Consider the following 18,037-nt stretch of genomic DNA (forward strand, 5'->3'; position numbering starts at 1 on the left):
GTGGGATCTTTGCTGTGGCATGCAGGGTCTTTACTTGTGGCATGCAGGCTCCTTTAGTTGCGGCATGCAGGATCTAGTTCCCTGACCAAGGACTGACCCCGGGCCCCCTGCATTGGGAGCTTGGAGTCCTAACCACCGGACCACCAGGGAAGTCTGAACTTGACAGTATTGAGGAGCATTCATTGGTCAGGTATTTTGTAGAATGTCCCTCAGTTAGGGATTATCTGATGTTTTCTCCATGCCTACACTGGGGTTATGGGTTTTGGGAGGAAGACTGCAGAGATGAAGTTGCTTTCTCATCACTTCACACGATGGGGGGGCACATGTCACCAATATGACTTCTCACTGTGATGTTCCCTTGATCCTTTGGTTAAGGTCGTGTTTCCAGATTTCTCCACTGTAAAGTTGCTCCCTCCGACCCCTTTTGATATTCTATTCTTTGGAAGGAAGTCGCGATGTGCAGCCCATACTTAAGGAGAGGGGGGCTGAGCTCCACCTCTCTGAGGTGGGTGAGTGTCTACATAAATTCTTTGGAATTCTTTTGCATAGGAGACATATCTCTTCTCCCCTATTTATTAATTTTTAATCCAATCACTTATTTGTATCAGTATGGACACATGGATATTATTTTATACTATGGGTTATAATCCAAAAGCTTATAGGGATTTTTATCTCTATAGGGTGAGAAGAAGAGGTTCAGGGAAGGAAGGTAGTACTTTTTTTTTTCTTTTAAATTAAGGCAAAATTCACATAATATAAAACCAATCATTTTAAAGCGAATGATTCAGTGGCATTTAGTTCATTTACAGTGTTATGCAAGCATCACTTCCACCTAGTTCCAGAACATTTTCATCATCCCCCAAGGAAATCTCGTGCCTATTAAACAGTCACTCTCCAGTCCCCCTCCCCGCAGGCCCTAGCGACCACCAATCTGTTTTCTGTCTCTATAGATTTGCCTGTTCTGGACTCTTCATATAAATGGAACCATATAACATGTGGCCTTTTGTGTCTTCTTTGTTTCACTTAGCATTATGTTTGGTGGTTCACTCATGCTACAATGTGCTCCATTCCCTTTTATGGACGGATAATATGCCACTGTTTGTACATACTACAATTTGTGTATCTGTTCATCCTTTGTTGGACGTCAGATTGTTTTCCGTATGTCCTTTGGCTCTTGTGAATAATGCTGCTATGAACATGTCTTTGCTTGCAATTCTTTTGGGTATATACCTAGGAGTGGAATTGATGGGCCATCTTGAGGAACTGCCAAACTGTTTTCCAAAATAGCTGTACCATTTTATATTCCCACCAGCAACACATGAGGTTTCCAATTTCTCCACATCCTTGTCATCACTTGTTATTTTCCATTAAAAAAATAGAGCCATTCTAGTGAGTGTGAAGAGGTACCTCAGTGTGGTTTATTTTTTTTTTTAATTTATTTTTATTTATTTATTTTTGGCTGTGTTGGGTCTTCGTTTCTGTGCGAGGGCTTTCTCTAGTTGCGGCAAGCAGGGGCCACTCTTCATCGCGGTGCGCGGGCCTCTCACTATCGCGGCCTCTCTTGTTGCGGAGCACAGGCTCCAGACGCGCAGGCTCAGTAGTTGTGGCTCACGGGCCTAGTTGCTCCGCGGCATGTGGGATCTTCCCAGACCAGGGCTCGAACCCGTGTCCCCTGCATTAGCAGGCAGATTCTCAACCACTGAGCCACCAGGGAAGCCCTCAGTGTGGTTTTGATTTGCATTTCCCTAATGATTTGTGATGTTAAGCGTCTTGTCATGTGCTTATTGGCCACTTGTATATCTTCTTCATCATTTTTTTCCCAAACATGAGAAGGTTAAAATAAACTATTCATTCATTTATTTCAGCTTTGTTGAGGTATAACTGACATATATAATTGTAAGGTATATGAAGTGTACATCATGGTAATTTGATACACGTATACATTGTGAAAGGATTTTCCCCCATTTAGGTAATTAATACATCCATCGCCTTATTTATTTATTTATTTATTTATTTATAGTGAAAACGTTTAAGCTCTACTCTCTTAGCAGATTTCAATTATACAATGCAGTGTTATCAACTAGAGTCACGATGTTTACATTAGATCCTCAGAACTTATTCATCTTACAGCTGAAAGTTTGTAGCTTTTTACCAACTTTTCCCTTTCCCCCACCCCTCAGCCCCTGGCAATCACTTTTCTACTCTCTGTTTCTGAGTTTGACATTTTTTAAAAAGATTTCACATATAAGTGATACCATGTAGTATTTATCTTTCTCTGTCTGGCTTATTTCACTCAGCATAAATGCCCTCAAGGGCCATCGATGTTGTCCCAAATGGCAGGATTTCCTTTTTTCTCATGGCTGAATAATATTCCACTATACACACACACACACATACACACACACATATATATGCCACATCTTCTTTTTTTAAAAAATATCTTTGTTGGAGTATAATTGCTTTACAATGGTGTGTTACTTTCTGCTTTAGAACAAAGTGAATCAGCTATAATATATATATATATATATCTGCTCCTGCCTCTTGCGTCTCCCTCCCACCCTCCCTATCTCACCCCTCTAGGTGGACACAAAGCACCAAGCTGATCTCCCTGTGCTATGCGGCTGCTTCCCACTAGCTACCTATTTTACATTTGGTAGTGTATATATGTCCATGCCACTCTCTCACTTCATCCCAGCTTACCCTTCCCCCTCCCCGTGTCCTCAAGTCCATTCTCTACGTCTGCGTCTTTATTCCTGTCCTGCCCCTAGGTTCTTCAGAATCATTTTTTTTTTTTTTTAGATTCCATATATATGTGTTAGCATACTGTATTTGTTTTTCTCTTTCTGACTTACTTCACTCTGTATGACAGACTCTAGGTCCATCCACCTCACTACAAATAACTCAATTTCATTTCCTTTTATGGCTGAGTAATATTCCATTGTATATATGTGCCACATCTTCTTTATCCATTTATTTTTTGATGGACACTTAGGTTGTTTCCATATCTTGGCTATTGTGAATAATGCTGGAATGAACATGGGAGTGTACATATCTCTTTTCTGTCCTGCTTTCATTTCCTTTGGATATATACCCAGAAGTGGGATTGCTGGATCATATGCTGGATCATAAAGTTCCATTTTTTAACTTTTTGGGGAACCGCCATACTGTGGTTTTCCATGGTGGCTGCACCAATTTATATTCCCAGCAACAGTGTACAAGGGTTCCCTTTTCTCCACATCCCCGCCAACACTTGTTATCTTTTGTCTTTTTGATGATAGCCACTCTAACAGGTTTGAAGTGATATCTTATTTTAGTTTTGATTTGCCTTTCCCTGATGATTAGTGATGTTGACCAGTTTTTCATGTGCCTACTGACTATTCATATGTCTTCTTTGGAAAAATCCATATTGTATATATTTTTAATAAATGTCTATTCAAGTACTTTGCCCATTTTTAAATTTGGGCTTTCTTTTTATTGTTGATTTGCAACAGTTCTTTATATATTCTGGATACTAGACCCTTATCAGATATCTAATTTGCAAATATTTTATCTGATTCTGTAGGTTGTCTTTTCACCCTCTTGGTAATGTCCTTTGATGCACAAAGGTTTTAAATTTGATGAAGTCCACTTTATTTTTATTTTTGCTGCTTGTTCTTTTGGTGTCATGTCTAAGAATCCATTGCCAAATCTAAGGTCATGAAAATTCACTGCTATGTTACCTTCTAAGAGTTTATGATTTTAGCGCTTATATTTAAGTCATTGATCTATTTTGAATTAATTTTTGTATATGGTGTGAGGTAGGGGGCCAACTTCATTCTACAGCATACAGATATCATATAAAATAAACTTCAATTTAAAAAATTTGAAAAACCTCAAAGTTGCAAGAATAGTACAAAAAAGCTTTTTCTTGTAATCATTTGAGAGTAGGCTGCCAATATGGTGCCCCATTATCCCCCTGATACTTTAGTGTGTATTTCCTACAAACAAGATAGTTCTATAGAACCACAATACAACCATCAAAATCAGGAAATAAACATTGACTTGTTACTACTGTCTAGTCTTCAGACTCCATTCAAGTTTTCCTAGTGGTCCCAACAATATCTTTTATAGTAAAGGATACAATTCAGAATCATTTAGTATCATGTCTTTTTTCTTTCATTCTGGAAAACTCCTCAGACTTTCCTTAACTTTCATGATCTTGACATTTTTGAAGATTGCAGGTCAGCTATTTTGTAGCCCATCTCTCAGTTTGGCTTTTTCTGGTGTTTCCTCAAGGTTAGACTCAGATTTTGCATATTTGGCTGGAATATCACAGAAGCAATGCTGGGGTTCTTCTCAGTGCATCCTGTCAGGTGGTGTGATTTGGATTTTTTCCATTACCAATGAAGTGCACTTTGAACCCTTGATTCAGGTGGTGTCAGCCACTTTTCTACTTCTCCACTGTCAGGTTATTCTTTTTCTCCTTGGAATTAATACGTATTTTTTTTAGGGGGGAGGTACTTGGAAACTGTAAATATCCCAATCCTTGTCAAAATTTCAATTTATTAATTTATATCATGATTTCCTATTTTATTTGATGGGTCATAATATGTTTTTATTTTTTAATATTTTTAGAGCACTTTTAGGTTCACAGCAAAATTGAGTGGAAGGTACAGAGATTTCCCATATGCCTCCTGTCCCCACATACACACATCCTCCCTGACTGTCAACATCCTGCACCACAGTGGTGCATTTGTTACAGTTGATGAAGCTACACTGACATCATTATCACCCAAAGTCCATAATTTACATTGAGATTTACTCTTGGTGTTGTGCAGTCTATGGTTTCAACAAATGTATAATGACATATACCCACTATTGTAGTATCATACAGAATACAGAATAGTTTCACTATCCTAAAAATCTTCTGTGTTAAACCTATTCATCCACCTCTCCCCGCTAAGCCTTGGAAACCACTGATCCTTTTCCTGTCTCTGAAGTTTTGCCTTTTCTATGTCACATATTCCAAATGTCATATATTTGGAATCATACAGGATATAGCCTTCTCAGATTGGCTTCTTTCAGTTAGTAATACTAAAGGTTCCTCTGTGTCTTTTCATGGCTTGATCATTTCTTTTTAGTGCTAATGGTCCATTGTCTGGATGTACCATAGTTTATTGAATTTTTCACTTACTGAAGAACATGTTGGTTGCTTCCAAGTTTCAGCAATTATGGATAAAGTTGCTATAAACATTTCTGTTCAGATTTTTGTGTGAATATAAGTCTTCAGTTCATTTGAGTAAATACCAAGGAGTGTGATTGCTGAATCATATGGTAAGAGCATGTTTAGTTTTGTAAGAAACTGCCAAACTGTCTTACAAAGTGGCGGCACCATTTTGCATTCTTACCAGCAATATATGGGAGTTCCTATTGCTCCACATCCTTGCCAGTATTTGGTGGTGTTAGAGTTTTGGATTTTGGCCATTTGAATAGGTGTGTAGTGGTATCTTGTTGTTTTAATTTACATTTCCCTAATGACACATTATGTTGAGCATCTTTTCATGTGCTTATTTGCCATCTATAAATCTTCTTTGGTGAGATATCTGTTTAGGTCTTTTGCCCAGTTTTAGTTAAGTCATTTGTTTTCTTATTATTTGTTTTTTTATTATTGGGTTTCTTATTATTCTTTGTATATTTTGGGTAACAGTCCTTTATCAGATGTGTCTTTTGCAAATACTTTCTCCCAGTATGTGGCTTGTCTTCTTATTCTCTTGATAGTCTTTTCCAGAGCAGAAGTTTTTAATTTTAATGAGCTCCAGCTTGTCAATTATTTTTTTCATGGATCACGCTATGCCCAAGGTCAATTAGATTTTCTTCTATGTTATCTTCTAGGAGTTTTATAGTTTTGCATTTTACATTTAAGTCTATGATGCATTTTGAGTTAATTTTTGTGAAGGGTATAAAGTCTGTGTCTAGATTAATTTTTTTTGCAGATGGATGTTCAGTTGTTCTAGCACCATTTTAAAAAAATATTTATTTATTTATTTTTGGCTGCGCTGAGTCTTCATTGCTGCACGCAGGCTTTCTTTAGTTGTGGTGAGCGGGGACTACTCTTCTTTGAAGTGTGTGGGCTTCTCATTGTGGTGGCTTCCCTTGTTGCGGAGCATGGGCTCTAGGCGCACGGGCTTCAGTAGTTGTGGCATGCGGGCTCAGTAGCTGTGGCTCACGAGCTCTAGAGCACAGGCTCAGTAGTTGTGGCGCACAGGCTTAGTTGCTCTGCGGCATGTGGGATCTTCCTGGACCAGGGCTCGAACTCGTGTCCCGTGCATTGGCAGGCAGACACTTAACCACTGCGCCACCAGGGAAGCCCCAGCACCACTTTTTAAAAAACGAATCTGTTTAATTGCCTCCCCTACCAACAGTGAGGCCCTCGGGTGCACAGTTATTGTTTTATTCATGTAGTTCATATTTAATATTCAATGAATGTTTGTAGAATCAATGAATAAATCATTCACTGTTTCCATGTTCTTATTGTCTATTCTTATGTCTTCTTTTTTTGAAGTGATGCTTTTGTCTTTTAAAAATTGGATTAGTTGTCTTCTATTATTGAATTTTAGGAATTCTTTACATACTCTAGATAGACGTCCTTTGTCAGGTAGATGTTTTGCAAATATTTTCTCCCAGTCTGTAGCTTGCTTATGTATTTTCTTAATTGCAGCAACATTTGTTGAAAAGACTGTCATTGCTCCATCATTATTGCCTTTGCTCCATTGTCAACAATCACTTGACTACATTTATGTGGGTTTATCTCTGGACTCTATATCCTGTCCCATTGATCTATTTGTCTATCCCTTTGCCAATACCGCACTGCGTCTTGATTGCTGTAGCTTTACAGTAAGTCCTGAAGTCAGGTAGTGTCAGTCCTCCAACTTTATTCTCCTTCAAAATTATGTTGGCTATTCTGTGTCTTTCACTTCTCCACATAAACTTTAGAATCACTTTGTAGATATCCACAAAATAACTTGCTAGGATTTTGATTGGGGTTACATTGAATCTATAGATCAAGTTGGGAAGAACTGATATCTTGACAATATTGGGTCTTACTACCTTCAATATTAAACAAACAGTTTCTCTCTATTTATTTAGTTTTCTGATTCTTTTCAACAGAGTTTTGTAGTTTTTCTCCCACAGATACTGTTTATATTTTGTTATATTTAACCTATTTCATTTTGGGGGATGGTGCTAATGTAAATGGTATATTGCTTTTAATTTCAAATTGCACTTGTTCATTGCTGGTATATAGGAAAGTGATTAACTTTAGTATGTTAACCTTGTATCCTGCATTTTTGCTATAATTGCTTATAGTTCCAGGAGTTCGTTTGTTTGTTTGTTTGGCTGTGCCGCAGAGCTTGTGGGTTCTTAGTTACCTGACCAGGGATCAAACCCTGGCCCATGGCATTGAAAGCACCAAGTCCTAACCGCTGGACTGCCAGGGAAGTCCCCAGGAATTTTTTTAAGACAATTTTTTGCTGTATACCTGAAACTAACACAACATTGTAAATCAACGGTACTCCAATAAAAATTTTAAAAAAAAGGAAACGCAAAAAAAGAAAAGACTCTAACGGATAAGTTAACATTGACTTTTCCATTCCCCACCCTCCCGCCCACCACCTGCCTTCTGGACTTTTGGTCGCCCTGGACTCTTCTATCTCTCTCACTTCCTCTGCATCTCTCTCCCAATTTTCCTCATCTCTGTCTCCCAACACACTTGGGGAAGGAAACATGTGACCCCTCTCCCCTCCTCTCAGTGGGGACTGACTTGCAACCCCTCCGACAATGAGCTAACATCGCCTCCTCTCTCCCTCCCCATCACCTACCACCCAGTTTAAGAAAAATAACTACCATTATTTTTGAAGTCCTTTGTGTGCCACCCTCTCAGTTTTATTCCTTCACCTCCCTCCTCGAGGTAGTTTAACAAGATGAATGTGTTTCTAAGAATGAATATTGTCTGCTTTTCACATTTTAAACTTCATGAAAATGGAATCTTGTATTCTTCTGTGACTTGCTTTTAGTACTCAACATTTTGTTCCCGAGATACAGCCATGTACTCGTAATCCATTTATTTTCCCTGCCATACGGATACTCCACAGTTTATGCATTCTGCAGTTGATCGACTTTCTGGTTGTCTCCATATGATTAGACTTTTTGACTTTGTGAATATGGTAACACACTACAATTTTAATCTGCATTTCCTGACTACCAATGAGGTTGGATGTCTATGTGTTTATTAGTCATTTGGTTTCTTCGTCTGTGAAATGCTTGCTTTAAACCTTTTGCCTATTAGTTTGTTTTGTCTTTTACTTCCTGGTTTGTAGGAGTTCTTTATGTGGTTCTGACTATGGATGGCTGTATTCCTACTTTGTGGCTTGTTTTTTCACTCTCTTTATGATGTGCTTTGATGAAAAAAGTTCTTATTTTAATGTAATTAAGTTTACCGTTCTTTTCCTTTAGGGTAAGTTTTTATGTCTAATTTACGAAGTCCTCCCCCTATCCCAAAGTCATAAAAAGTTATTCTTTTTTGTCTATTTAAAAGCTTTCTAGGTCTTTAATCTACCTGGGACTGATTTCAGTATATGGTGTGAGATTAGGATTCAATTTTATACCCCCACCTGTATGTTTAACCAAGTGACCCAGCAACAAGTATTGAAGAGTCCATCCTTTTCTCATCTACAATGCTAAGTTGGTTATAACTCATACGTCAATATATTTGTGTGTCTATATCTAGGCTTTCTATTCTTTCCATTGATCATTTTGTCTTTTCCCATGCCAATACGTCATTGTCGTAATAATGAATAGCTTTAAAATACTTTTTGATATCTTTAAAGACAAGCTCCCATTTTGTTCTTCTTTTGAAGTGTCATTGTGTTTTGTACTTCCACATATGTTTTATTTTTAAAATTTATTTATTTTTGGCTGTGTTGGGTCTTCGTTGCTGTGTGTGGGCTTTCTCTAGTTGCGGTGAGAGGGAGCTACACTTCATTGCGGTGCGCAGGCTTCTCATTGCGGTGGCTTCTCTTGTTGCAGAGCATGGTCTCTAGGCGCACGGGCTTCAGTAGTTGTGGCTTGCGGGCCCTAGAGTGCAGGCTCAGTAGCTGTGGCGCACAGGCTTAGTTGCTCCGCGGCATGTGGGATCTTCCTGGACCAGGGCTCAAACCTGTGTCCCCCTCATTGGCAGGTGGATTCTTAACCACTGTGCCACCAGGGAAGCCCCACATATGTTTTAGAATCAGATCGTATGTTCCACGAAAAGAATTTTACTGAGGGTTTGATCAATTGAGGAAAAACTTATACACACACACACACACACACACACACACACACACACACACACACACACATATATTTAAATTGTGTCTTTCTATCCATGGTAGTATCTCTCTCCACTTATTTATACAAAGGGCTTGCAAAATTTTTGTACAATTTAGTCCTGGATACTTTATATCCTGGATACTTTATAGTCCTGGATACTTTATATTATATTTTGATGCTATTGAGAATTTTGATTGTATTGTATTGCATTGTATTTTTAAACTTACATTCTCAAATTGTGTTGCTGATGTTTAGAAATGCAATTGAATCCTATAGATTGATTCTGTATTCCGCAATTGTTCTTGGCACTCTTTTATTAATTCTAATAATTTTTATATAATTTTTTTGTTTCTATATATGAAAATTGCATTCTTTTTCTTCCTTTCTATTTTGGATATTTTTGTCCTATTTTTTGCATAACTGCATTGCGAGAAACTCCAGTATAGTGATAGAGGGGCGATAATGAGACCTTATCTAGCTCATGATCTTAAAGCAAATGCTTTCAGTGTTTCACCATTCAGTATGATATTTGATATAATGTGGGTCTATTTCTTCTCTTCCTCTTTTTCTTTCTCTCCCAGATACTCTTTAACAAACTGAGAAATTTCTCTTTTACTTATAGTTTGCTAACTTAAAAAAATGATAAATGGATGTTGAATCATATCAAATGATTTTTCTTTTTTTTTTTTTAATTTTTATTTTTTCACACACACACACTGTATTTTATTTTTACAAGAGATAAATAGACTGACACCAAGCATTGTACATGGATGACCACAACAAAAGCAACAATGATTGCAATTACCAAACATGAAACACACTCATACTATGTCATAATATTGACATTCAGTCCAGTAATCCTCCACTGTAACAGCTCCTTTACTTTGCAGTGAAAATTGATTTGTATATTCTTTGCCTCTGAGTCCTTGTGGGATTTTTTTTTTTTTTTTAATTCAGACAGAAAGTCACAAAAATTATACTCATCCTCATCAGTTCACTCAGTCCCATGTAATTAATTGTTTTTTTTAATCTTGATCTTTTGTTAGCACTTTTATGAGTTCATCAGTTTTTCATCAGAGTTCTGAAAATGCTTATTCATTCAGTTCAGCAGTACAGCCAGTTACCAGAAACCTGTACTTGTCAGAGTCTTTTCCATGAATTTCTTGAAGATGAAACCCTTTTATAGAAACATATTTGCAAAATCATCAGAGTACACCCAGAACTGTCTGTAAATGACAAAAGACTTAAAAATGACCACGGTAAAAGATTTGGTGAAAGTTCATAATAATGCAGTTGACAAGAAAATTAGTTATTTCTGAGATATACATTTTAAAGTAATAACTAGGATTATTACTTATAACATTATACCAGAACATATAAGATTTTTAGAAATTTCATGTAATGTCTGAAACATTTATATTAACATATTTCCATACATATTTCCATACAAATACAAGATTTTTAGAAATTTCATGTAATGTCTGAAACATTTATATTAACATATTTCCATACATATTTCCATACAAATACAAATATAATATTTTTAGGAATTTCATGTAATGTCTGAAACATTTATATTAACATATTTCCATACAAATAACCCAATGAAAGTTTAGTATTAGTTGTTTTGTTTGTTTTTTTTTATACTGCAGGTTCTTATTAGGCATCAATTTTATACATATCAGTGTATACATGTCAATCCCAATCGCCCAATTCAGCACACCACCATCCCCACCTCACCGCAGTTTTCCCCCCTTGGTGTCCATATGTCCATTCTCTACATCTGTGTCTCAACTTCTGCCCTGCAAACTGGCTCATCTGTACCATTTTTCTAGGTTCCACATACATGCATTAATATATGATATTTGTTTTTCTCTTTCTGACTTACTTCACTCTGTATGACAGTCTCTAGATCCATCCACGTCTCAACAAATGACTCAATTTCATTCCTTTTTATGGCTGAGTAATATTCCATTGTATATATGTACCACATCTTCCGTATCCATTCGTCTGTTGATGGGCATTTAGGTTGCTTCCATGACCTGGCTATTGTAAATAGTGCTGCAATGAACATTCGAGTGCATGTGTCTTTTTGAATTACGGTTTTCTCTGGGTATATGCCCAGTAGTGGGATTGCTGAGTCATATGGTAATTTTATTTTTAGTTTTTTAAGGAACCTCCATATTGTTCTCCATAGTGGCTGTATCAATTTACATTCCCACCAACAGTGCAAGAGGGTTCCCTTTTCTCCACACCCTCTCCAGCATTTGTTGTTTGTAGATTTTCTGATGATCCCCATTCTAACAGGAGTGAGGTGATACCTCATTGTAGTTTTGATTTGCATTTCTCTAATAATTAGTGATGTTGAGCAGCTTTTCATGTGCTTCGTGGCCGTCTGTATGTCTTCTTTGGAGAAATGTCTATTTAGGTCTTCTGCCCATTTTTGGATTGGGGTGTTTGTTTCTTTGATATTGAGCTGAATGAGCTGTTTATATATTTTGGAGATTAATCCTTTGTCCGTTGATTCATTTGCAAATATTTTCTCCCATTCTGAGGGTTGTCTTTTCGTCTTGTTTATGGTTTCCTTTGCTGTGCAAAAGCTTTGAAGTTTCATTAGGTCCCACTTGTTTATTTTTGTTTTTATTTCCATTACTCTAGGAGGTGGATCAAAAAAGATCTTGCTGTGATTTATGTCAAAGAGTGTTCTTCCTATGTTTTCCTCTAAGAGTTTTATAGTGTCCAGTCTTATATTTAGGTCTCTAATCCATTTTGAGTTTATTTTTGTGTATGGTGTTAGGGAGTATTCTAATTTCATTCTTTTACATGTAGCTGTCCAGTTTTCCCAGCACCACTTATTGAAGAGACCGTCTTTTCTCCATTGTATATCTTTGCCTCCTTTGTCATAGATTAGTTGACCATAGGTGCGTGGGTTAATCTCTGGGCTTTCTATCTTGTTGCATTGATCTATGTTTCTGTTTTTGTGCCAGTACCATATTGTCTTGATTACTGTAGCTTTGTAGTATAGTCTGAAGTCAGGGAGTCTGATTCCTCCAGCTCCATTTTTTTGCCTCAAGACTGCTTTGGCTATTCGGGGTCTTTTGTGTCTCCATACAAATTTTAAGATGATTTGTTCTAGCTCCGTAAAAAATGCCATTGGTAATTTGATAGGGATTGCATTGAATCTGTAGATTGCTTTGGGTAGTATACTCATTTTCACAATGTTGATTCTTCCAATCCAAGAACATGGTATATCTCTCCATCTGTTGGTATCATCTTTAATTTCTTTCATCAGTGTCTTATAGTTTTCTGCATACAGGTCTTTTGTCTCCCTAGGTAGGTTTATTCCTAGGTATTTTATTCTTTTTGTTGCAATGGTAAATGGGAGTGTTTCCATAATTTCTCTTTCAGATTTTTCATCATTAGTGTATAGGAATGCAAGAGATTTCTGTGCATTAATTTTGTATCCTGCAACTTTACCATATTCATTAATTAGCTCTAGCAGTTTTCTGGTGGCAGTTTTAGGATTCTCTATGTATAGTATCATGTCATCCGCAAACAGTGACAGTTTTACTTCCTCTTTTCCAATTTGTATTCCTTTTATTTCTTTTTCTTCTCTGATTGCCGTGGCTAGGACTTCCAGAACTATGTTGAATAATAGTGGTGAGAGTGGACATCCTTGTCTCGTTCCTGATCTTAGAGGAAATGCTTTCAGTTTTTCACCATTGAGAATGATGTTTGCTGTGGGTTTGTCATATATGGCCTTTATTATGTTGAGGTAGGTTCCCTCTATGCCCACTTTCTGGAGAGTTTTTATCATAAATGGGTGTTGAATTTTGTCAAAAGCTTTTTCTGCATCTATTGAGATGATCATATGGTTTTTATTCTTCAGTTTGTTAATATGGTGTATCACATTGATTGATTTGCGTATATTGAAGAATCCTTGCATCCCTGGGATAAATCCCACTTGATCGTGGTGTATGATCCTTTTAATGTGTTGTTGGATTCTGTTTGCTAGTATTTTGTTGAGGATTTTTGCATCTATATTCATCAGTGATATTGGTCTGTAATTTTCTTTTTTTGTAGTGTCTTTGTCTGGTTTTGGTATCAGGGTGATGGTGGCCTCATAGAATGAGTTTGGGAGTGTTCCTTCCTCTGCAATTTTTTGGAAGAGTTTGAGAAGGATGGGTGTTAGCTCTTCTCTAAATGTTTGATAGAATTCACCTGTGAAGCCATCTGGTCCTGGACTTTTGTTTGTTGGAAGATTTTTAATCACAGTTTCAATTTCATTACTTGTGATTGGTCTGTTCATATTTTCTGTTTCTTCCTGATTCAGTCTTGGAAGGTTATACCTTTCTAAGAATTTGTCCATTTCTTCCAGGTTGTCCATTTTATTGGCATAAAGTTGCTTATAGTAGTCTCTTAGGATGTTTTGTATTTCTGCAGTGTCTGTTGTAACTTCTCCTTTTTCATTTCTGATTTTATTGATTTGAGTCCTCTCCCTCTTTTTCTTGATGAGTCTGGCTAATGGCTTATCAATTTTGTTTATCTTCTCAAAGAACCAACTTTTAGTTTTATTGATCTTTGCTATTGTTTTCTTTGTTTCTATCTCATTTATTTCTGCTCTGATCTTTATGATTTCTTTCCTTCTGCTAACTTTGGGTTTTGTTTGTTCTTCTTTCTCTAGTTTCTTTAGGTGTAAGGTTAGATTGTTTACTTGAGATTTTTCTTGTTTCTTTAGGTAGGCTTGTATAGCTATAAACTTCCCTCTTAGAACCGCTTTTGCTGCATCCCATAGGTTTTGGGTCGTCGTGTTTTCATTGTCATTTGTCTCTAGGTATTTTTTTATTTCCTCTTTGATTTCTTCAGTGATCTTTTGGTTATTTAGTAACGTATTGTTTAGCCTCCATGTGTTTGTCTTTTTTACGTTTTTTTCCCTGTAATTCATTTCTAATCTCATAGCGTTGTGGTCAGAAAAGATGCTTGGTATGATTTCAATTTTCTTAAATTTACTGAGGCTTGATTTGTGACCCAAGATGTGATCTATCCTGGAGAATGTTCCGTGCGCACTTGAGAAGAATGTGTAATCTGCTGTTTTTGGATGGAATGTCCTATATATATCAATTAAATCTATCTGGTCTATTGTGTCATTTAAAGCTTCTGTTTCCTTATTTATTTTCATTTTGGATGATCTGTCCATTGGTGTAAATGAAGTGTTAAAGTCCCCCACTATTATTGTGTTACTGTCGATTTCCTCTTTTATAGCTGTTAGCAGTTGCCTTATGTATTGAGGTGCTCCTATGTTGGGTGCATATATATTTATAATTGTTATATCTTCTTCTTGGATTGATCCCTGGATCATTATGTAGTGTCCTTCCTTGTCTCTTGTAACATTCTTTATTTTAAAGTCTATTTTATCTGATATGAGTATAGCTACTCCAGCTTTCTTTTGATTTCCATTTGCATGGAATATCTTTTTCCATCCCCTAACTTTCAGTCTGTATGTGTCCCTAGGTCTAAAGTGGGTCTCTTGTAGACAGCATATATATGGGTCCTGTTTTTGTATCCATTCAGCCAGTCTATGTCTTTTGGTTGGGGCGTTTAATCCATTCACGTTTAAGGTAATTATCGATATGTATGTTCCTATGACCATTTTCTTAATTGTTTTGGGTTTGTTTCTGTAGGTCCTTTTCTTCTCTTGTGTTTCCCACTTAGAGAAGTTCCTTTAGCATTTGTTGTAGAGCTGGTTTGGTGGTGCTGAATTCTCTTAGCTTTTGCTTGTCTGTAAAGCTTTTGATTTCTCCATCAAATCTAAATGAGATCCTTGCCGGGTAGAGTAATCTTGGTTGTAGGTTCTTCCCTTTCATCACTTTAAGTATATCATGCCACTCCCTTCTGGCTTGCAGAGTTTCTGCTGAGAAATCAGCTGTTAACCTTATGGGAGTTCCCTTGTATGTTATTTGTCGTTTTTCCCTTGCTGCTTTCAATAATTTTTCTTTGTCTTTAATTTTTGCCACTTTGATTACTATGTGTCTCGGCGTGTTTCTCCTTGGGTTTATTCTGTATGGGACTCTCTGCGCTTCCTGGACTTGGGTGGCTATCTCCTTTCCCATGTTAGGGAAGTTTTCGACTATAATCTCTTCAAATATTTTCTCTGGTCCTTTCTCTCTCTCTTCTCCTTCTGGGACCCCTATAATGCGAATGTTGTTGCGTTTAATGTTGTCCCAGAGGTCTCTTAGGCTGTCTTCATTTCTTTTCATTCTTTTTTCTTTAGTCTGTTCCGCAGCAGTGAATTCCACCATTCTGTCTTCCAGGTCACTTATCCGTTCTTCTGCCTCAGTTATTCTGCTATTGATTCCTTCTAGTGTAGTTTTCATTTCAGTTATTGTATTGGTCACCTCTGTTTGTTTGTTCTTTAATTCTTCTAGGTCTTTGTTAATCATTTCTTGCATCTTCTCAATCTTTGCCTCCATTCTTATTCCGAGGTCCTGGATCATCTTCACTATCATTATTCTGAATTCTTTCTCTGGAAGGTTGCCTATCTCCACTTCATTTAGTTGTTTTTCTGGGGTTTTTTCTTGTTCCTTCATCTGGTATATAGCCCTCTGCCTTTTCATCTTCTCTATCTTTCTGTAACTGTGGTTTTTGGTCCGCAGGCTGCAGGATTGTAGTTTTTCTTGCTTCTGCTCTCTGCCCTCTGGTGGTTGAGGCTATCTAAGAGGCTTGATGGTAGGCTCTGGTGGTGGGTAGAGCTGACTGTTGCTGTGGCGGTCAGAGCTCAGTAAAACCTTAATCCACTTGACTGTTGATGGGTGGGGCCGGGTTCCCTCCCTGTTGGTTGTTTTGCCTGAGGCAACCCAACACTGGAGCCTACCCGTGCTCTTTGGTGGTGTTAATGGCAGACTCTGGGAGGGCTCACGGCAAGGAGAACTTCCCAGAACCTCGGCTGCCAGTGTCCTTATCCCCCCGGTGAAACAGAGCCACCACTCGCCTCTGCAGGAGACCCCCCAACACCAGCAGGTAGGTCTGGTTCAGTCTCCCCCAGGGTCACTGCTCCTTCCCCTGGGTCCCGATGCACACATTACTTTGTGTGTGCCCTCCAAGAGTGGGGTCTCTGTTTCCCCCAGTCCTGTCAAAGTCCTGCAATCAATTCCCACTAGGCTTCAAAGTCTGATTCTCTAGGAATTCCTTCTCCCGTAGCCGGACCCCCAGGTTGGGAAGCCTGACGTGGGGCTCAGAACCTTCACTCCAGTGGGTGGACTTCTGTGGTATAAATGTTCGCCAGTCTGTGAGTCACCCACCCAGCAGTTATGGGATTTGATTTTACTCTGATTGCGCCCCTCCTACCGTCTCACTGTGGCTTCTCCTCTGTCCTTGGATGTGGGGTATCCTCCTTGGTGAAGTCCAGGTTCTTCCTGTCAATGATTGTCCAGCAGCCAGTTTTGATTCTGGTGCTCTCGCAAGAGGGAGTGAGAGCACGTCCTTCTACTCCGCCATCTTGGTTAATCTCCTCCAAATGATTTTTCTGTATTACTGAAATAACCATATTATTTTTCTTCTTTAATCTGTTAAAGTAATGAAGCATATTAAGTGATTTTCTAATGTTATACCAATCTTGGATTCCTGAAATAAATACAAGTTGATTCTGATGTATTTATTACCCTTTTTATTACTCATTGCTCATTCCTAGTATTTTTTAAAAAATATTTATTTATTTATTTTGGCTGCACCAGGTCTTAGTTGTGGCATGCAGGATCTTCGTTGCAGCATGCGGCCTTCTTCTTAGTTGCAGCATACGAACTCTTAGTTGTGGCATGCATTAGCGATCTAGTTCCCGACCAGGGATCGAACCCGGGCCGCCTGCATTGGGAACATGGATTCTTACCCACTGGACCACCAGGGAAGTCCCTGGTTTGCTAGTATTTTATTTAGGATTTTTCATCTATGTTTATGAGTGACATTGGCATGTAATTTTTATTTCTCATACTGTCCTTAATGGGTTTTAGAGTCAAGGTTATGCATAATGAAATGAGTTGGGAAGTGTTCCTTCTTTTTCATTATTCTGGAATATAAATCCTTAAAAGTAGAAAATGTTTATTGACTGAGTCAGAGAGAGAAGAGACGAAAGAAGAAAAAGGAGAGATTCAAAGCATGAGAGTGACTCAACCTGCTATTGCTGGCTTTGAAGGAAGACAGAGATATGAGCCAAAAAATGCAGGAAATGGTCCTAAGCTGGAAATGGAAGCTGACAGCTAGCAAGGCAACAGGGATCTCAGTCTTGCAACCACAGGGAACTAATTCTGCCAACAACCTGAATGAGCAAGAAAATGGACCCTTCCGTAGAGCCTCCAGAAAGGAATGCAGCCCTGCTGACACCTTGATTTTAGCCTGTTGAGACCCATATCAGAATACTGACTTACAGAATTGTAAAATAATAAATTTGTGTTGTTTTAAGCCACTAAGTTTGTGTTGATTTGTTACAGCAGCAGTAGAAAACTAATACACTCTTAAATTTGGATTTGTTTGATTGTTTCTTCATGATTAGATTCAGGCTTATTGGTCTTTTCAAATAATCAACTTTCGGGTTTATTGATCTTCTAAAATGTATGTTCTCTATTTCAGTAATTTCTACTCTGTATTGTTTCCTTCATTCTACTGTCTTTGATGTTATTTAAATAGAATATTTAACTCA

At 37.8% G+C, this 18,037-nt stretch overlaps 1 long non-coding RNA gene across 1 annotated transcript in view; it reads right to left on the reverse strand.

The window, feature by feature from the left end:
- Positions 1–1,417: 1,417 nt before the first annotated feature.
- Positions 1,418–18,037, reverse strand: part of LOC309642246 — a 65,171-nt gene continuing 48,551 nt past the window's right edge. The window contains exon 2 of the long non-coding RNA XR_014253082.1: positions 1,418–1,718. This is a non-coding gene — a long non-coding RNA (uncharacterized lncRNA). The remainder of the gene's footprint in view (positions 1,719–18,037) is intronic.

The sequence above is a fragment of the Balaenoptera physalus genome (assembly GCF_965194825.1).
Source record: "Balaenoptera physalus genome assembly, chromosome: 1".
NCBI lineage: Eukaryota > Metazoa > Chordata > Mammalia > Artiodactyla > Balaenopteridae > Balaenoptera > Balaenoptera physalus.